Source organism: Thermobia domestica, chromosome 2 (genome assembly GCF_964235325.1).
Source record: "Thermobia domestica chromosome 2, izTheDome1.hap1.1, whole genome shotgun sequence".
NCBI lineage: Eukaryota > Metazoa > Arthropoda > Insecta > Zygentoma > Lepismatidae > Thermobia > Thermobia domestica.
Window position 1 is genome coordinate 48,261,962 of NC_137455.1, and position 23,153 is coordinate 48,285,114.

The 23,153-nt window shown below is 36.2% G+C and overlaps 1 protein-coding gene across 1 annotated transcript in view; it reads right to left on the minus strand.

Annotated features, from left to right (window-relative positions):
* LOC145671739 (E3 ubiquitin-protein ligase TRIM45) overlaps nt 1-18,775 on the minus strand; it is a 161,675-nt gene extending 142,900 nt beyond the window's left edge. Inside the window, exon 1 of the mRNA XM_081740948.1 lies at nt 18,429-18,775. The gene's annotated coding sequence lies outside the window, so the exon portion shown is untranslated. The remainder of the gene's footprint in view (nt 1-18,428) is intronic.
* Between the last annotated feature and the right edge of the window lie 4,378 nt (nt 18,776-23,153).

Consider the following 23,153-nt stretch of genomic DNA (forward strand, 5'->3'; position numbering starts at 1 on the left):
GGGGCGTCCTCCTCATGCCCCCCAGATTTGCACCAGTGAGCATTTGCTATATTGTGCGAGTCTGTATGCCGAGCAAATTGGGGGTCTCAGGGCAAAGCCCCACCTGGGCGAAGGTTAGTATAATATAATTTTATTGTTTTGACTAGCTATAATTATACTATGTTTCGTGGACCCCACAAATATAGAAATAGATGAATTTTGTATCATAATTGATGCATGTATACTTTTGTTATCTACTTTTGCGTAGACCGAGCCTGTCTTTCTTTCCAACTGTTGTCCCGCAATTGTTATTCAAAATATAAATTATTAGAGCAAATTGTACATTCTTTCGTTAAAATGAAGTCCATCGTCAATACAGTACTTTCGTTTATGCAAGTGCTGTGCAAGACAGTGCATCTGATATATTGCAGTGACTATGTGTGAAGTAATTATGTCACCGCCTCGCTTCCAAAACGGAAGTGGGTACTTAATTTAAATTTACAGAAAGCATAACTTTCATATAAAAAACAATGCAAGTTCGGGTCGTAATATGGAATCTGGGAATCAGGTTTACACCCCCTCCAGCCCTGAATTCATATGCGTCCCTTTCATGCAAATTAGAATTCTGGTCATCTTGAGGCTACGTTCATCTTCCAGGAAGCGAACCGCCCCTCCCAAACGATCCTTCTGGATCCGCTAGTGCTTCTTGTGCGTTGGGCCCCTGGTTGGATCCCCGACCAAGTAAGTTTATCGTGGACAACGTTATGTCCTTGGGTTTTCTTGTGGTACACCCGTTTTCTCCCACTTTCTCATTCCACTAATTCTTCCATCATCATTCACTTGCCTTAATCATCATCTTTATTAACCTTAAGGGCAAAACGTGGGACGTTAAACGGAAATACTTCGTTTTTCCAGTTGGAGCACAAGTGGCTCGGATCCCACATTATCCTGTATGATAGTTTTATATAGCCTCGATGTTGTAAGGGACGCTAAACTCTCATCATAAAATCAACCCCTGTCTACTTCGAAATCACTTAATTCAAGCATTTAAAACTTGATATTGAAAATTAAATATTTCAGTTTAACGTCCCAAGATTATGTCCTTTAGAATAAGAGAGACGATGATTAAGCTAAGTGAATGATGATGGAAGAGTTAGTGGAATGAGAAAGTGGGAGGAAATGGGGGTACTCCAAGAAAATCCAAGAACATTATGTTGTCCACGATAAACTTATTTGGTCGAGGATCCAACCACGTTGATAGTTGATAGTTGAGTTCGAAATTTTAGAGCTAATTTTCTCGAAACACAAGGGTGTACAAAATTATTTTAAGGGTGAACAAAACTGTAGGAAATTTACAGATTATTTTTAGCTACTTAAATCTCGGATCTGTTAATTCCGCACTCAACTTGAAGGATGGAATTTTAATCGCAAATTTCTGGAAACACAGGGGTGTACATTTTTTTTTAGAAGTGTACAAAAATGTACAAGATGTGTACAAAATTATGAACATGTTTAATGTGTGATTAAACGGGGCTGCAGCACCAACAAAATTTTTGGTTTGATAGAAACAAAATAAAATAAATATTCCTCACTCGCCATTATCAAAAAGTAATAAGCTATTAAAACATTGAGATGGAAGTTAAAATTTCAAACCTTTAAAACGCAACTGTTTGTTTCAAGTGTGTTTGTGCAAAGGCGAATAAGCAACACACTTAAGTTAACCATTTCGTAGTTTATGTTCACAACAAAATTTTTTGCAAGTTTTGTCTGCAACACCATTAAAATTATATGCCTTTATGAAGATTCTTTTTCATTTTAATTTGTATGAGTGTGGTATTTTCTTTTAGTAATGTGTTGATAATATCATTGCCTCTTACAATCATTATGTAAAGTATACACTTAATGCTACGATTACGTATGATGAGAATATTCATAACAGTAATTTATCCCTTACATTGGACCCGGGTTTGAACCCGTTTCTCTTGCGTTTATGTTAGACGTCTTTTCGACTGAGCTAGGGCAGCTCAGACTTATTCTTCTAGTACCGGTATATTTTACTTTACCACAACAGAAGTGTTTATGATAGTGTTCATAAAAGATTTTAACTAAAATGAAATCAATCAAAAAATATCGAGACTCTCCTGAAAACACACAACACGTCCCGCCATTGATATGCACTCACAATAAATTTTGAAAAGTCGGCGCCGTTGATTATATCACTATAACTTACATAGGCATACAGTACATACCATAATCTACCTTCCGGGGGTCGTCATTCTGCTGTAGATAACAAAATCAAGCGATCTAAAGACGATGAGGGTATGTCGGACAACATGTTAAAAATGGTGAAGTGGTTATACTAACAATTTTACAGTGAACTGACACCATTCTTTTAAAATAATAATAATAAACTTCATATCATTAGAAATTTTCATTAATCTTTAGATCAAACAGTATATCTGTCTAATAAACTTTGGTGAAAATAAGAAAAGAATTGAATCTAGAGGAGCCCGTTCAGACTAGGCGTACATTGTACTCCTTTCACATCGGTTGACAAACAATTTAGAAAATGTTAGAAAAGCTCCAACATTGTGATGTTGTTGTTCCTTTTCACTTTTAACTACCACCACGACGATTACGATTGGCCTCCCTCCTTCGGTGATCTTAATAAACCTGTGACGTTGCTTCCTTTCTCAACACAACCTTCCACATGGTTTTCAACTGTCAATTCATTTATAATTTTTCGATCAGAGTATAATTAGATTCAAGAAAATGTTTAAGCTTACTAAATATTAATTGATAGTTCTTGTATTTCACACGAGATAGAAACATGGCGCCACGTTCGCAGAAAAAAAGAAAGCACTGTTTCAGTTTGTGTTAGTTCTTTTGACATACGAAAAACATTTGACTTCTATTACAAATGATTTCAGATGAGAAGCGGCATGGCCTTGAGTTGGCTTTACGCGGCGTCCAATTGGCTTTGAGCGGTGTTGACAATTCGCGACAAGCAGTTCTGCACGCTGACTTCTCGCGCTACTGCGAATCTTGACAATAGCAGAGGCGCTTATTAGAAATATTGTATTAGCACATTAACTGCTCACTTTACGAAGTAGAGAAAAGAATTACGAACACATACGTGAAAACTACATCTTTTTATGACAACTGGTTGTCATGATACACGCTTTGAAAGGTTTCCATATAAAACAATTAGTAAAACGAGCGTTGAGTCCCGTCTAATTTCCAGTGGATTTTTCTTCGATTTGGAAATGGAACTCAACTTTTATTAAAGGATAATCAGGGGTGTAACCAACAGGTTGTTCTAGGGGAACATTACTTTCAGGGGGAGGAAAGCTTTTCACACATTAAAAACAGAACAAATGACCTCTTTCAGAATATGAAAGCATTTTAACTCACCATGTATACTATACACATATTATGTTTTCTCGATGCTACCTTAACAAAAGACGGATCTTGACAGTACTGAAGTTGAAAAGCGGATTGTAAGAGATAAATCAATAAGCTATCCATAAGAAAACAAATGCTGTTTCTAGCAGTCTGTTTATCCGACTTTGTGTTTATGTAGGTTAAAATACTAAAAGGAAAAAACTCAAAAAAATATCAACTCAGATATTATTATGCAATAATATAGTAGTGAGAGATCCTGGGGGGACTGAGGGAGCCAGGGCCCCTCATTTTATTTGTAAATGTGCAATATTAGGCATAATTTGAACGCAGTTTGTCTTAAAATCATCATATATGCTTTCTGCATCTGAATGCACCCCCCCCCCCCAATTTACAGAGAAATCAGCGTCCTTGTAATTAGGTACAGAAACTGTATTGATGATGTTTTCTTTTTTCTTTTTTTAAAAATCTTATTTTATTATAAACGTTCCTAATTTGCATTAACTATTAAATAAGTTTACTAAACATATACTAGATGAACCTCATTTCAGAGCTGGAAATAGTTTGGAAAGTCAAGGCCCTCTTTTCCTTCGTTTCTACACCCTTGAGAATAGTAAGCGATCGAATTAAATAACACGCCTCTGCAATTTGATTCATATATATATATATATATATATATATATATATATATATATATATATATATATATATATATATATATATTCGATTCCCGGCGGGAGCTCATGTGGAAGAACAGAAGGTATGGGACATTCGTAATATTGTTTTGAAATTGCCTTCATGCAAGATTCTTCCTTATTCGACAGAAGAAACGCAGTATGATTTTTTTTTTCTTCGTTTCAATACCTTACGTATGTGTGGCCAATTACGTATTCCTTCTTTACTCCTCTAGCAGGGATGCAAAAGCACCAGGCGTCTGAGTGGTGTCATAAATTATTGTAACCCAAAACAAACTCGACCATATCGTGTTGCTTACGAATCAGATGGATTGTTGTTGTGAGACCTACATCAAGTATAAGAGTATGTTATTATAGGAACAGACATGGAAGCAAAGGAACTGATTGTGTGTGTAGGAACGCAACTTCTCTTCTTCTAGCATAAACAGAATTCATCAGTGTCTAGGTTGCTTTCTTTCGTGGTAGTTCATTTGTTCTCCAAAATTATAGTTGACAATGTCTTTAAGGAAACCGAGTACAAGTGCGGAATTTTCTTTAAAAAAAAAAAAAAAAAAAAAAAGTGCTACGAAGTGAAGCTCGAAGAATTATTTTTTGTGTTTACAATTTTTGGAACTCATAATAAAAAATTTACAAGAGTCAGATTCAGACAATGGCGAAATATTAATTGACATAGACGATAGTGAAAGTAGTGTTGAAGACGAACATTTAGCAGTTCCACTGGAATAAGTTAATAGGTAGGTTATTCAGTTGCTATATATACTTCTAGGATACACAGCCAAAATCTTTGAGTTTGCTGGAATAGTATATTTACATTGTGAATAATGTTGCCAATGTATGTGTAATAATCTCAACTAGAGGAAGAGCGAGAAGGGAAAGGGGAGTCCGAAATCCGGCAACACCGCGCGGAATATCGCACAGCATTGGCTACTGCCCGTGATGCTTTACATCTGAAAAACACAATAGGAATACCAGAAACCCTTATACCCTAAGACGCCTCTTAGAGCAAGAGCTTTATTTGCAACCAACCAACCATTATTTCTAGGCCGACACAGTTCTCTTACACTAATGAATGGATGGTTGTTGCCAAAGATGGACCCAAGCACGTAACAGAGTGACTTGTTTTCGTTTTACATTTTCAAGTTTTTCTTTTTCTTTTTTTTCTTTTTTTTTTCTTTTTTTTTTTTTTAACGAACACGTTTCTTTCCTCTTTTACATTTTTAAAGAAGACTTCCTCGAAACCACGTATAGGATATTTTCATATACGTCTCTAATGAAGATTTGGACGAGACAAAATTTAGTTCTCCCAGCTGGTCTAGTGACTAGAACATGCACCTTCGATTGTACTTAGTCCTGGGTTCAATCCCGGAGAGCATTGACTGCATTAAGGTGGTTCGGATTCCACCGTAGAATATCTGTCCACGTGAAGACTCGCCAGCACATTCAATGAATCTCACTCAAACCTGGTACGGGACGGTATGAAGTCCGGTGGAGGGGCGTAACGCTAAATGGAGTGGGATGAAGCTCTGAAAATACAATCGACAATTTCCATATCAGCCGAAACTTGAAAATGGAAGCAGAATCACGTACAAAGCAAACGAAGAGGAAATATTCTTCCTTGATGACAGCGACAGCATACTCAAATAAAGCGCTTCATTCATCCTAAAGACTTCATTTCAATTTTCGATTACAGCGACATGGAATCCGAGTAGTGTGTCATACATAGAATACCAAGAAAAATATATCTCATACATATCAGTGCAGAAGATCTTCGTATAATGCACAAAGGGTTTTGTTCGGGGCCGTTATTTTGCTTCACTGCGTTCGCACTCACATAGTTTCTCACAGCTGTTACAGCGTTTAAACACGATTTTGCCTACACAATCAAGAAAAACGAAAAATAATGAAACAAACTCGAAATTTCTTTTTGACTTGTGAATATTATTAAAGAACAGCTAAAAAAAATCTACGGAACAAATGAAACGATAACCCATCAGGACTAATAATAAGATGAAACATATAGCAAAATCAGAATAAGTTTGTTGTATAGCTTCCCATAACGTACAAATCTCTGACATGAACACAGAGTCCAGTATTATGATATATTTTTCAACTTCTTTTATATAACAACATATGACAGTATCAAATTTAATACGTCCAACAATGAGGTCCAGCAATTGTATGCATACCGGATACATTTAGGTTCTAACACTAAGATCTATCTCTCTCTCCTTCGGATAGAAGCATGTACAAACGGTAGAGTTATTTCTTTTCCGCTGGCCAAACATGTAGCATGCACGCTTTTGTTCACTTGGTCCCTGGTTCGACTTCCGGTAGAAGAGCATTGAAAGTAATGATAAGCAAATGCAAGACAAGAACCAAGACCCATGGTCTTGGTCTTGCTTGGAAGAATCTTGCCAGTTTTGCTTTCAAGAAGTGTTATGCTTTTCACATTGTCTGTCTTAATGCGTCAATAGTAACAGAAATGCATTTTTCAAATATAATATGCGAGTATGATATGATGGTGTATCCATAAAAGTCCAGAAAAACCCAGATGACACTATGTCGAAAACTGCTTGCATTCTTAGATACGTGCAGCTGAAGTATAGATGAACTAAATATAGTGACTAACATTTTAAATAAAAGGTACGGACCACCATAATAAACTTCCTTGCTTCAAATCCATAAACTAGATCATGTTGTGCTACAGTTATAAATGGAATATTTTCTTGTAAAATGTGAACAAAATTACAAAGTGTTTTCGGAAAATTTGTCCCCTTTCTCCCCCCAAAAAATAATCCCCTAAAGTAAATTACTCGTTATACATATTTCCGTAAGCAATGGCTTAGGAATTATACTTCTGGGTTTTCGGCATCTATGATCATTCTAGCTTGTCATGTATAAAGGATGACGTTCCTTAACGATTACACTATCTGAAAAAAATGGGGAAGAAAGGACACGGCCTGGAATTTTGTTAGGTAGCATAACTGTATTTGCATAGTGTGAATGAGGAAACTTCGGGAAAACTTCACTCAGAATGACTTGTCTGAAAAAGCTTTTACACCCTTCTGACCGAGTGTCCCCACTGGGAATCAAACCCAGGACCGCTCGCATCAATGGCGAGACCGTGACCGAATACGCTACGCAGGGCCACAAGAAGAAATCACTTACGCCATATGTTAAGATTATTAATGAAATATTTGTTTAAATTATAACAAAATCGCGTGAATCGCATTTTACAAAACCGTAAAAAATAAATAAATAAATAAAAACAAAAGTAAACTAATCCTTGTGAATATTCTCATGGAACTGACTTATGCGACAATATTACAGGAAAATTAATATTTATTTATATAATATGAACAAAATTGCCGGAGTTGTTTCTGAGAAAATAGTCCGAAAAAAAAAAAACACCCAAAATTAAACTCTCTCTTACAGATTTTTTTCAGGACAAATAAGTTATGTCATATTATGAAGTTATTAATAGAACATTTACTTATGAAATATGAAGAAAATAACTTGCGTCGTTTTGGAAAAAATCGTCTAAAAAAAAACTCCCAAGAGTAAACTACCCCTTCTCGACTTTCTATGAATAAATGACTTATACCACACCACGTGTGCTGTTGTTATTGAGAAATTGATTTATGTAATATGAACAAAATCATTAGAACTGTTTTGGAGAAAATCACAATTTTTGATCTTCATCCTTAAGTAAACTATCCTTATTTTGGGGGATCGAAAAACTACCCTGGAGAATCACATAAAAACCTAAAGTTTAAAATTTGGTTGAGATACGTTGAAATGGTATAGTATGAGTGTGTATCAGGACGAACGGATGGAGAGACATAGAAAAATAACTTTTTCGGTATCTATGGGTCATGAAATGTGTAAAATACGTTGAAATCTCGAATTCGATTTTTTCTTTTCGCGTCCGTGGGTTTTCTCGGGGTATTCCTGTTTCCTCCCACTTTCTCATTCCACCAATTCTTCCATCATCCTTCATTTGCCTTAATCATTTTCTCCCTTAGCCTAAAGATCACAATCGAAGGTCGTTAAACTGAAAGATTTCACTTTTTTCTCGATTTTTTCATGATATCACTATTGTTTCCTTTTGTCGCTCGTTATGAGACGAGCAAGTTGCTTCCGTCTATTATCTGAAATAGACGGGAATTACAGAATTTGACACGCTATTGCGAGAAGTTTGTTAGTTAAATGAGAACATAAACACATACTATTAAAATCATGTATTTTCAAGTTTCGGTTTATTATGTGTAATGTAGTGTTTGCGTGAATTAGTTTGTGAATAACTATCAGATCACACTAATAGACTTCTTTTGGCAATTTCCTCAATTGAGAGCAACAGAGATGAAACACCACATACCTGCTGACCTTTATATGAGAACTGATGATATTGGATTGTCTTCCATCTGGGATGCTAGTTCGATTCTGGATTCCGTGACTCCGCTGAACTAACAGTGGAAAGAACCTCCACTGATTCTGGACGTCTTGGAACTGCTCATGGACTCCGAGCAACTGCTATTCATATGATCCTTGTATCGGCTCCTTGCAACTGATCCTTATCAACTGATCCCAATTCTTTCCAACATAACCTTTTTATTTCGTCGTCCAGACAACGATGTTGCTTTCTAGTCTCTTTCTTCATTTTCGTGTTGTTTCATCTCTTTGCTGAAACCATTGGTTTCTCCATTGTCTCTCAATGAATTAAATTTCCAAATAGTCTATGTCTGCGATTTCAATAGTTTTGACAAACTCCTAAAATGTGTTCGTGTTAACAAAATTTTACAAGAAGTTTACAATTAAGATTTTTTCAATGTTTGTTGTTACAATGACGATACGTGCAGACTCGTGTCTGTATCATTACTTCACATATGTAAACAAAAGCAAAACATAAACATAATGAAATCCTCTTTGGAAATTATTCTGTCTACAGCACTTCTTAATTTTGAAATACAACGCCAATTCAAAAGATAGTTTGTTTTTAATATTAACTTCTGATATTTTTAATAAAAATAAATTTGAAAATAGGAAAATAATATTTAAAATCTACGTTCATTGACAATATATATATAAGTATTAATCGCAGGGCTGGACGCTATATTCGATGTAAACGAAACAAACTATTACTGTATTCAAATATGAACTTGCTATTTATTTATTTATTTACCTCCATTTCCACCTTCTAAATTAAAGGTATGGATAATCGCACTAAACTTTGTCGCTCCAATTTCTTATGCCGCAGCATTTACATTATGAAATACAATCAAAATGATGTTTCCGGAAAGCTTCATTCGAAGGAAAATCACCCCTAGAATAAACTACGCTTGTGAGTTTATTAATGAAATAATTATTTATGAAATATGAACATAATTACTTGAGTCGTTTGAGAAAATCGTCCGAAAAAAAAATACCAATAATAAATTACCGAAACTACTTATATTGTATTATAGAGTTGTTAGTGAAATATTAATCTTTAAAATATGAAAAAAATCATTCAAGCCGTTTTCGAGAAAATAGTAAATTTGATTTTCATCTTTTAGTAAACTACTGTTATTTCTGGAAAAAGAGGAAGGAAATGCAGAAAACGCCTCTCTAAAGAATATTACAAAATCTTCAAGTTTTAAATTTGGCCTCGATACCTGGATAGTTATGGCCTCTAGATAAATAAACAACTCAGGAAACATACAAAAATCGTTTTTTTAGATTTAGGGGTTATGAAATATGTAAATCCGCTGAAATCCCGAATTTGATTTTTTTTCACTACTACCACACTTTCCTCCTTTCCTATTGTTATTCCAAAAATATTCAGTGGACGTCTGCAAGACTACTGCAGGTTGGTCTTCGTCCTGAGAGTCCCTTACAGGTATGATCTGAGCCTTGTATCAGGATATCTCTTCATGCAAGACAAACACCAAAACCGGAAGAGTAAAATTCTTGTGCTAATCACTAATTGAAAGTATTACTATTTTTCAGAATCCAGTTTAAACTGTTAAGTCCATGTCCCATATAGCCTTGATACCACTGAAACGAAACGCTGAAAAATGTGAGAGTTGTTTTCAAAAATTTGGCCATATATTAGGCTAGATTAGCCCAAATGACATCATCTGGTTCATGGAAAGCTCATGGCTACAGATGTTCAATAAAAGACATCATTTTCTTACAAATAAATCCGGTTTCTTCGATTGCGTGCATTTCCTAATAAACAGAAAATACATGTAGTGCTGTTCCCAGTGCTTTATCCAGTATTTTTTCTTTTTCGATTTCGAGGAGGGAATCTAAAACTCAAGGGGGAAATCCATATTCACCGCTTTTTTTTTTTTAGCTGTACTACAGTCAGGGACAAACGCAGAGGGGTCCGGTGAGCCCAGACCCCCGGTATCCCGACTTTTCTATATAATTTAGTCTAATTTCAGGTGCTATTTTCATATAAACCTAGTTTATCCTCATACTGAATTTGCACCGCCAAAAAGCTTTGGACCCCTGGCTAGCTGTAGTTAAAGTTCAACAACTTAGGGGAAATTCTACAATTTCGGAAGGGAAAATATCCTCTAACATGTCTGAATTAAACATTGATTGCAACTCTGTAACAAGTTCACCTCCTCGTGACTATATGGTTAGCGTACGCGTCTTCGGCGCTAGTGATGCAGAGGTTCGATTCCCAGTGGAAGTCTGTGATTCGAATAAACTGTAAATCCATGTCTCATATAGCTTCGCTCCTATCAGGAACGCTAACCTCCAACTCAACCAATCAACCGACAAAAAGTGCAGCTGGCGCGCCTATTGTATTTTTCACACGACCCGCCAGTAGGACTGAAAACATTCCTTTCGTCGTTTATATTTAAGTGCCTGACATACTAAAAATAATATAAAATTTACCATTTTTTCTTTTGCTTGTTTTTCATAACTGAAAGGAGACAATGAAATGCAACTTTGCACAACCATAGATGAAGTTACTCTACAACAGAAAATTACAGTGTTGCCAGAATAACATTTCCCCAAAACTTTGTGAACTATTTTTTAAATAATAGTTGTATTTAGTTTATAACAAACAAAATACTGTAGTTTTAACATACGGTTATTAAAATTAAATAATTATGTTATTTAAAAAGTAGTTGACAGGATACCAAGGCAACATGATACGTAATCAAATGCAGTTGAGTTTGTTCTTCTAGTCGTTGCCTTAACTTAGATTTTGGGGGAAATGTTATTCTTGCAACACTATAATTTCTGGGAATGACAACACTGAAAATTTTCAAGTTCATATTTTCTGTTGCATTTCATTATCTCCTTTAACTTATGAAAAATACAGAAAACAAAAAAAGGTAAATTTTGTATCATTTTTACTATGTCAAGCTCTTAAAGTGGATCATTATGTGTTTTCAGTGCTATGCTAAAGCTGCTTAAATAGTGTGGCGTTGCCAGATAGTGTCAAGTGTTCAGAAAATACTGATGCCAGATAATAAAGGAAGTAATCATGGAATTCTACTTGGATACTTACTAGATAAACTAGCTTTCGACCCTTACCCCAATTCCACTTCTCGAACTGCAACGCTAGAATCCAGGAATTTTCTTATTGTGACTACTACAGTAAACGTACAAAATTGGCAACAACGGATTATGACGTTCTGCGCAAGTTTCGTCTCAAAATCTATTTCCTTATATGTAAATTAATATTTAAATAAAATATGAAACATAACACTAAATACGGTCAAAGGATATATCTATTTCGTAATAAGATCGTTACTTTACAATACTTTACACGTACAAACAAACATTTCGTAAAACTGCACACTTCTACTAAGATCTTACAGCAAGTGCCATCTTGTGTGCTCATTGTAAAACGAATCAAATATTTTCTATTTGTTACATTTTTCGATATCATGAGACACAACCAAATGAATCAGTGTCTTGTGCTGTAGCTGAAACATTACTCTATGTTAAAGTACAATATTTATAACATGTAACGTTTCATTGCGCAGTAGTTAAGGCAATGAGCTAAAATATGCCTTAATATACCGATCTTGCCTATGCAAAATATCAGTTTTCTTTCCCATGATTATGCATCGATGCTACAGGGAGACGGTAATGACGATGATAATGAATGAAATGCAATAACGTGAGGAAACGGAATAATCTCGAAAAATCCCATGTACCGATGTTTGTCCACCACATAGTCCACTTGGCGCGAGCTAAGATCGAACCAGGGACCCTTTGCATCAGAGATGAGGGATCTATTACTAAGTCACCGCAGCTCATCATATTTCCGAAGAACGAAGATGTTGAAAAGTTTCCACCTGGAACTGAAGTTATCACTTACCAGATTGTATGTCTATCATCAATGTTTCTGCTTCTTCATTCATCAACAGATTTCTAAATAGAACATATGCGCTTATTTTTTATCCATTCTAAGAACCAGCCCTAATGTAAACAAACAAGTAATTTCATCGCTTTACTATTCTTTCCACGATTGGGCGCCAAATGTAACCTGTCGAGAACACAATGGAATATTTGTGACTACATCTGTGCAACATCCATCATCTAAAGATATTGTTTTTTAATAATTGCATTAAACAATGTTTCTGTTTGCATCCTTCAAACACAATAGCATAACACTCACTTTGTTTCGTAAATAATTCTGATTTTACGCTGACGGCTGCTTTTACACTATTAATGAAGAATAGTCGCATATACTTAAAGAAATGCCAGACCCAGTGGCGCCAAAGAGAGCTCGTTCAGGTAGGATTTCGTTATCAGCTAAACAAATATATCTAGATTCTGGGGGTAGCACGGACTGAATCAGGCTTGATTCCTTTAAAAAAAAATAATAAATAAATAAAAATAAAGATATCAAAATGTGAGAACGCTGCACTAGGGCACTATTTAGTAACGGATGTACCTTACAGAAGAGAGACATGCATTCGCAATTTATCTGAGTTCAGGGAGATGGTTCACCAAATTCCGAGAAAGTTCCCTCAGGAAATATGAATGGAACAAACATTGGACAGAATAATGAAGCGATTTTCTTCCATGAACCGAGCTTTGAAAAACAGCCAAATATTATATATATATGTATATATCGTATTTGCATGCTTTATCTATTATATATTTGAAACTTTATATATTAATGCTAGTTTTCCTGTTTGTTTTTAAGACTGACGAAAGGTCGTCAACTAGTAGGATACTACCTTTTTCAGTTAAAATACTGTATATCGTATTTCAGGGGCGGTCGTTCGAAATCAAATCAAGGTAAAAGTGTATTGCTTTTTTTTTCACCTATTTAAGTTTTATCTTACAGTTACAATACAGAGGTAAAAATTCTTAGGATAGATTTTATTTTTAAAATAAAAAAAAATCCTATCCTGGGGGAGGCGATCGTTCTGATCGCCCAACTCTCTGGATCCGCTCCTGATTTTATTTAGTAAATTGCTCAGAGTAATGAAAGTAGGTACTAACCCTTTGTACTCTTAAACAACGAAAGTGTAAGAACATATTTGACCCCTTGCTCATGAACATCTTAAAATTTTCTATATAAAAATTTGTGTGATCAGACTACTTAATAATAAATTTGCAAAACAAATTACTAGAAAGGATAATATTAATCACAGTAATAAATAATGAGGCTTGTTTTGTAGAAGCTATGTTAAAACTGGGGATTAATGAACAACTTATCACATTCGCTCGAAGGTGGACATAAACTTACGATGAAAATAAACTATCTGGCTCTGGCACATATATATATATGCCACCTGGGAGCGAATGTGTTATATTTCTAATCCCACACACAGGGGCGGCGATTCGGGGGGGGCAAGAAGGGGCAGTTGCACCCCACTTTTTTTAAGTAACCCCGTTATGTATATAGTTTCATTTGGAAATGAAAAGTTTTTGTACGTATTACTGGTTCCTAGAAAAAATGGTGCCATATAATATTTGCCGTTGCGTGAGTACGTATTGGTTATTTGTTTTCCCGTTGTGTTAAGAAAGCTACAGGAATTGCGTTTTAATTGCAATTAAAAACAATTAATATTGCAATTGCGTATTTCTTTAAATGCCGTAGGATACATATATGCCTGTAGTATTTACTGTGTTTCATTATCTAACCCGGGATGAACTTGAACCTGAACCCACAAAGTGGAGATGATGTAGGCTTATATATTTTCTAAAAGCTGGGGTCAAGGTAAAATCAAAACCGGTTACCAAAATTGGGCAGATCTCATGCCTTCTGCTTGGGGGCAGCACTTTACTCATTTTTAATAAAATCTTTAAGCATGTCCATAAAGCCCATTGCAACCCCGAAAAATCTGAAACAGATATGAAAACAGAAAATCGTGTCTTTCATCATTTTAAAAGTACAACGTATCAAAGTAAAATAAATTGTCCCCCGCAGGGTTCCAGACAGGGTCCAACTCAAAATTTTTAAATGGAAAGAAGGGGGGGGTCAAGTTGCATATGGTATGAAAGTTGGTGTTGAATGAAAGAAGGTAAATCAAGTCTCGACTCTCTACTATAACCCTGTGCAAAATGGCGATGGGTCAAAATGTCAACAAAAGCGTTTTTGAAAAGTCTATGACCACTATTAGTCCATTAATCTGAAATTTCGAGACAAGTGTAGAAAAAACCTAGAATGTATCAATACGCTTGTGTTGACATTTTGCACAGGCTTATCATAAAAAATCGAGACTTGTTTCATCTTTCACTTAACATCAGCTTTCATACGATGCTCAACTTAAACCCCTTTCCCATTTCAACATTTTGAATTGGGACCCGTCTGGGATCTTGCGAGGGACTCTGGAATATTTCTTTACTTTGAATCATTATAGTTTTGAAATAATGACATATCCGCATTTTTGTTTTTACACCTATCCCACGGTTTCAGATTCATATGAATGGCCATAGACTTTGCAATAAAGACTGTTGATATTTTGACCTAACGCTATTTTACCCAGGCTTATCGTAGAGAATTGAGACTTGATTTATCTTATTTCACTCAACACCAACTTTCATACCATATGGAAGTTGACCCACGTTCCATTTAAAAATTTTGAGTTGGACCCCGTTTAGGACTTGCCGGGGGCCCTGGGACAATTTATTTTACTTTGATACGTTGTAGTTTTAAAATGATAAAAGACACTTTTTATATATATTTCTCTCATTGTTTCAGATTTTTCGGGATTGCAACGGACTTTATGGACACGCTTAAAGATTTTAATAATGAATAAAGTGCTGCCCTCAAGCGGAATGCATGAGACCTCCCCAATTTTGGTAACCGGTTTTGATCTTACCTTGACCCAATCTTTCAGGAAATATATACATCACCCCTACTTTGTGGGTTCAGGTTCAAGTACATCCCTAGTAAGAGTAATAACATACATTTAATGACGTGTGGAATTAGAAATATAAGTTGTTCATTAATCACCAGGTTCAATATAACTTCTACAAAACAAACCTCATTATTCATTACTATGATTGCTGTTATCCTTTCTATTTATTTGTTTTGCAAATTTGTTATTAAATAATCTGATCACACAATATTCCAGACAGAATTGTAAGGTGTTCATGAGCAAGCAATCAAGTCTCTTCTTACACTTTCGTTATTTATGAGTAACTACTTGCGTTGCTCTTGTCAATTTACTTAATAAAATATGAAATACGATATTTGGTATTTTAACTAAAGATAGTATCCTATTAGTTATACAACCTTTTGTCAAACAAAGTGTTAAAAACAACAAGAAAACTAACACTGATATACAAATATTCATATCATGCCTTGTCCCCCCCCCCCCACTTTTAACGTCCAATCGAAGCCACTGCCAAAACATGACATTAAATGTATGTTAGTACTCTTAGAAAAATGAAAGACAGTAAATACTACAAACATACGCTAAGGCATTTAAAGGAATACGCAATAGTAATTGCTTTGAACTGCAATTAAAACATAATATCTGCAGCTTTCTTAACTCCACAGGAAGACAAATAACCAATACGTACTCACGCAAGAGCAATTATATGGCATCATTTTTTTTTTTTTTTTTTTTAATGAACCAGTGAAACAAACAAAAACTTTACATTTCCAAATAAAACTATCTACATTAAGGGGACACTTCAGAAAGTGGGGGCAACTGACCCCTCTTGCCCTCTAATCGCCGACCCTGTATGTGCGTATGTATCTATCTACCTATCTTATATATATAGCTTAACTATGCATGTTGCTTTTTGCAGCATTTTTTCCTTCAACGCCGCTGCTTCGAACAGTACCGGGTTCGATTCGCGGTGGGGGCACTCGGTCGAAAAAGTGTAAAAAGCTTTTTTCAGGCAAGCCATTCGAATGAAGATTTCCTGGGTTTTCTTCATTCACACCAGGCAATGTCAGGGTAGTACCTAACTTACACGTCCTAGGCCGGTTCAATTCTTCTTCAACCCTTTCTTCCATTTCCTGAGACATTGTGCTCACCGAGGGACGTCATCCCTCATATGTAACGGGCTAAATGGCCATAGATGTCAAACCCCAGAAATCTAAATCCTAAATCCCTTTTTTTTCTTTCATGTTTCTTCCGCCGTCATAATAGATACCAAAGACCAGGACCATCATTAATTAAAAATGAAATGAAATCTTTAAGTTTAACGTTCCACAGTTATGCCGGTTAGGCTAAACGAGACGGTGATAATGAGAAATGAGTGATATGGTGGAATGAAGAAAGTGGGAGGAAACGGGAGAACCCCGAGAAAACTCACGAGCACGGTGTTTGTCCACCACAAAGTCCACACTGCGCGAGCTGGGATCCAACCAGGGACCCCAATCACCGGAGGTGAACGCTCTACCACTGAGCCACCGCGCCCCCATCATTAATTAGGAACTGCTGAGTTAGGCCTACTCTAAATGAAATGAAATGAAATCTGTTTTTCGTCCTACGGATATACCGACTAGGCTAAAGGAGACGGTGATGATGAAAAATGAATGAAATAAGCGAATGAACAAAGTGGGAGGAAACGGGAGAACTTCAAAATGAAATCTTAAGTTTTACGTCCCACGATTATTCCGGCTAGGCTAAAGGAGACGTTGATTATGAGAAACGAATGAAGCAGTGGAATGAAGAAAGTGAGAGGAAACGAAAGAACCCCGAGAAAACTCACGCACACGGTGTTTGTCCACCACAAAGTTCACTTGGCGGGAGCTGGGATCGAACCCGGGACCCCACGCACAAGAGGTGAACGCTCTACCACTGAGCCATCGCCGCCTGGGAGAACTTCGAGAAAACCCACGCGCACGGTGTTGTCCTCCAGAAAGCTCACTTGCCGCAAGCTGGGATCGAACCAAGGACCCCTTGCAGCAGAGATGAACGCTCTACCACTGAAACATCGCGGACCCCCTGAGTTTATTTTTATAACGTATAAGATAACGTATGATAGGAAATTTGAAATGAAATGAAAAGAAATGAAATCTTTAAGTTTTACGTCCCACGATTATGCCGGTTAGGCTAAAGGAGACGGTGATGATGAGTAATGAATGAAATGGTGGAATGAAGAAAGTGGGAGGAAACGGGAGAACCCCGAGAAAACCCACGCACACGGTGTTTGTCCACCACAAAGTTCACTTGGCGGGGGATGGGATCGAACCCAGGACCCCAAGCACCAGAGGTGAACGCTCTACCACTGAGCCACCGCGGCCCCGATAGGAAATTTGAAGTGGTATGTCCAACTTTAAACTGACTGTTCAAATGTAAACTTTAGCCATGTTCCAACAACAACAAAAACGCAAGCTTGAGTAAATAACCTGCGTTTTTAAGTTTTATATCTTAATAATTAAAACAAACATTACTCCTTTACCACGTTCCAAGTAGCCTACAATTCCATCAAGTGGAATTGAGGAAAACTCCAGGTAAGAATTAATGACAAATTTTCAATATGAAATCGAGCACTCGTGTGGCTAAAGGATTAACATGCGCGTCTTTCGCGCGGTAGATCGAGTTCGATTCCCGGCGGGAGCTCATATGGTTCGGATCCCATGTTAAGCTGTAGGTCGATGTCTCATAATAACCTCGGTGCTGAAGAGGACATTAAACTCCAAACCAATAACATGAACCTGTGAAAGGAAATGAGAGAACCGCAAGAAAATCTAGTATGGACAGTGTATATAATGTCAAACACAAACGCACAGAGAATCGAATGAAGGACTCCTAGTCTTCGCGCCTAATGAATAACAGGAAGTACTACAACTACAATTTCATGAAATCAGCGTACATATTATACATTACTTGTGACTCCCATACTGCATAATCAGAAGTATCATCAAACATCAAGTTACGGGTAAAAGAAAAAGGTAAACAAAAATACTGTACTTACCTTCTCAATTTAGCTCAACTATTTTTCAGAAAATGTCGTTTAGTAAGATGAATTACGCGCCACTTTCCTCACTAATAATATTATACTTGTTCTAAAAACATTCTACATTTTACAATATTTTGTGACAAACTGTAACTTTTGTCGAAGATGGCAGAGCTTTTGTATAAGCGTTTTCTCGCTCTCTATAGTTGCTTCAAGGTCGCCGATCTGTTGTTCAACTGGACGTGTCAAAACACCCTCGGGCTGCGTAGCAGACGAAACGAAAACTCCACATGTAGATACTGTTTCCATTCCACGCAAACAGCCAGATTTACTTCAAAGAAGCATGTCTGTCCCATACACTGGTGGGCGGAGCATATGTAGTACGGAATTCAGAATTTCTGGGAACTTCTCTTTCGTCTTGTAGTCACCTATAAACCCATAGACTTGTCTGTGTATAAACCCAGAGTACCCATAGGCGGGCTTCAGGGCGCGTGTTGCGCCCATGAGAATATTTAGGGGAACCAGGGGCGGCTTTAGAATTGTAATTTTGGGTAGACCCGCTTCCTCACTTATGCACATTGGATTGAGTAATGACAGTAGGAAATTACTTTTACAGTAGTGGTTGATAATATTTGTTAAATAATTATCTACCATTAACCCTTTTAAATTATGATGGCACAACACCTGTGCCATGGCGTCGACCTTCGGAATTTGCTTTATAAGTCTCTAGTAAAGCTTTTTAGACCGGGTTTTTTGCATTCATTCAAATATGGAAGCATCATAAAACATATTTTATGGGCATTTTGCAGCCTCGCGTGCTCTGTCTGGGGGCTGTGACGTCACAAACATGGACGATGGGTTTAAAAGAAGGGTATATTTGAGAAGTTTTTTTTTTTTTTTCAAAAAATCCCTGACATATTACTATTTACCCTAGAATCATGGTTTGTACCTCGTTGGTTTCGTTATGAGACAGGCTTTCAAACTGTACCACTCAAATTTCCCTATCGTGTACCAGAAGCGGGAAAATCTCGTTCAAAATGGAAAAAAGGGGATTTTTAAAGAAAAAAATACCTTTCCCCATTTTCCTCTTCACAGGTACACGATAGCGAAATTTGAGTGGTGCCGTTTGAAAGGCTACCTTACGCTGAAGAAAATGAGGTATGACTCATGTTGCTAGAGTCAACACACGTGTGTCAAAAAAATCCCGATTTCTTTATTTTTTTCATTTTTTACACATTTTTAGTCAATTACTGTAGTAAAGTATCTACAGTATTATCACTTTTTATTCTAAAGTCATGATACGTACCTCGTTTTCTTTGGCATGAACCAGTCTTTCAAACGCAGCCATTCGCATGTCTCTAGCATGTAACATAGTGGAGAAAATTCGCAAAAAAGGGAAATTTTGTCAAAAAATCCCTTTTTCCCCGATTTTGGGCTCCTCTGCCGGCCCCTGTGTCAACCCTCAGAGCCCCAAAAAAATCTCAAACATACTACATACTATGTGTAATAACTGTACGAAGTTTCAATGTTATATCTTGAAAAATAAGGGAGGGAAAAAATATTGCCCCATGTGCAAACAGTACCAGCTTTCACCTATGTGAGCAATGGACAAACCATTTTGCACATGGGGCAATATTTTTTTACTCTCTTATTTTTCAAGATATAACATTGAAACTTCGTACAGTTATTACACATCGTATGTAGTATGCTTGAGATTTTTTGGGGCTCTGTGGGTTGACACAGGGGCCGGCCAGAGGGACCCAAAATCGGGTAAAAAGGGATTTTTTGACAAAAATGTCCCTCTTCCGCGAATTTTCTCCACTATGGTACATGCTAAAGACATGCGAGTAGTACCATTTAAAAGACTGGTTTTGGTCAAACAAAACGATGTATCAATCATGTCTTTACGATAATTAGGGATGAGTCAGGAAATGTTTATATAAAATTGTTTATCCATTGCTCACATAGGGGTTTGAAAGACTGGTTCATGGCAAAGAAAACGAGATAAAATTCATGTTCCCACAATGAACAGTCTTAGTGATGATGATGATAGTATAGAAATTCACTAAAAAGGTATTATCAAGGGAAAATATGTAAATCGGCTGTAGCATCAAAACTATTCCTCCCAGGGTCACTCTTTGTATCTCATTCCTTTCACCATAAAGCAAAGTTTTTTAGTAGCATTCGCATGATCGTATCCTATACCAAAGGGGAGATATTCGCGATAAAAAGAGGGATTTTTAAAAAGAAAATCCCTTTTCCCCACTTTGAGCGGACATTTCCCGCAGTTGGTACACTTTAGGGAACTTTTACGGACGCAATTGGAAACACTGCTTTACTAGAAACAAAACGGGGTATGAACCAGGATCCTACGATAAATAGTCTTGACGCAATAGATGATTGAGAGAAAGTCTACAAAATACCTCAAAAAAGCCATAATTTAAAAGGTTTAATATAAATAGTGGAAAATATAAGATATTTACTCTTTGTTGTATTTTTGGTGCCATAAGTGTAACCTGGCCCATCGTGCACACACACACACACACACACACACACACACATATATATATATATATATATATATATATATATATATATATATATATATATATATATATATATATATATATATATATATATATATATATATATATATATATATAATTCTCAACTTTTGTCGAACCACTGCTGGCTAAAGGTCTCCCCAATTCTTTTATTGCAAAACCTTTATTGCAAGACATTACCAGATGTGGTTAAAATCAGAGTTCCATTTCCGTTGTTATTCTAGAACATTTTCAGACTTAAAGACAGTTTACAGTCGAACATTTTACAATAATATCAGCATAGATAAGACTTTTTTAAAAAAATAACTGTCCATTGCCTAAGAAACAGCAGGAATCAGTAAGGGAGAAGATATATAAATATCTCTGAACATGAGCAAATAATTTTTAGATATAGTTCAATCACAATTTTACACTGGATATGTGACCCTCCCCCCCAAAAAAAAACATGTTCAAGATAATTCCTATCTTTATTCAAATTACAAGTATTTATGATGTAACAAAAAAATAAAGAAATCCTGAATTTGACACTACGGTTTATAAATTATTACTATCATCGTAAAGGAACATGTAATGTCTAAAAACGAAAAAAGCAATAAAGTTAGGTGTATAGGAAACATATATAGCTATGTTTTATTTTAATTTTTTTATGTTAATTTCACCCGAAATTTTTGCATAATATTAGATTAATTTACATATCTGTATGGTAATTAAGAATATTCAAGTTAGTTTGGGATAGGAGTATTTTTCACTTATTTCTGGAATTATGCATAGGATTAGTTTGATAACGGAGGATGACTATATATATATATATATATATATATATATATATATACAATATTAGGTTAATTAGTATATAAGATAGGCGAATTAAACGTTTTCATTTGGAATATAAGAATCTATAGGTAGGGAAGAAAACTGAACTTGGAAAAGCACCACTGAGTATTTTGAAAAAAAAGAAAAAGAAAAAAAAGAAAAAAGAAAGAAAGAAAGATGTTCCGTAGCAGTTGAGATTAGGGATGGCCACAAAGTTCCGGTTCCGCGAGGAACCGGTTCTGTTTTCAGAACCGGTTCCAGACCTGGATCCGAAGAACCGGTTCCAGACCTGGATCCGAAAAACCGGTTCTGGAACCGGATTTTCTAGAACCGGATCCATTCAGACCCGAAAACCGGTTCCACCGGGAACCGGTTCTGGCCATCCCTAGTTGAGATCTGCGTACGTGCGCACAGGATTGCTATCTACAACTAAGAAGAATTGTGGTATGAGAAAATTTTTTATCTAGGTCATATATTTAGATCATACTTCTAACATAGTTAGGTAGAAATGAGTAGAGTTGCTAACGTTACAGAGTTGCAGATAGAGCTCTGGCGCCATATATCCTATTCGTAAACCTTTGTGTATTTCTGCTCAGATATTTTAGCATGTGGGTTAGAATGCTTGGAAACAATAAGGTGTTAGATTTTCTTCAAGTGACCAGTTTTCACACCAGAAACTTCGATAGCTTGGGTTAGATCCCGCCAGCAAATCCAGCCTATATTTTTTCTTCTAAGCGCGGTTTTGGCAGTGAAGAGCTTCTGCTCTTCCTGCAAGTAGGTTTCCATCCATTGAAAATAATGAATGCAGTCATATCCTAGCGTTATTACATATTTTAGAATTGTAGAAATTTAATATAAGATGTAATTTTGGTCAGAGAAGTTTCCGTTGTTATCTTAACTTTAAAACGAAAGCTTATTACTGTTCTGTGCTTGTTTTTGACATTGGTGTAATTGAGACAACAGCGAGACGCAGTACCATGAATGTCATAGCAGTCGACATGTGTATATTTACTGATTATTAATTCTAAGTTGAATGTCACTGCTGGAATCCGATGTAAATATAATCAGAGGAATATTTGGCATAATGTAATATAGAATATAATGTTGATTCATGATAATTATTGTGTAAAAAAGTGAAAAACCAAGAGCAAGCGTGTGTGCGGAGGTTGCGAGAGATCACCACTAGAGTACTCTGGCGAGGTAAACAAAAGCACATGAACTGGGTTCGGCAAGGAAGGGTGTTTACAAAGAAAATGGATAGTGATGCTGGGAAAAACAATACGAAAACAAGTATTTAACAATTGGATAACAAAGTGTATGATACACCGTTTTAAAGCTTAGTATTTCCTCTATTCGCTGGTCAAAC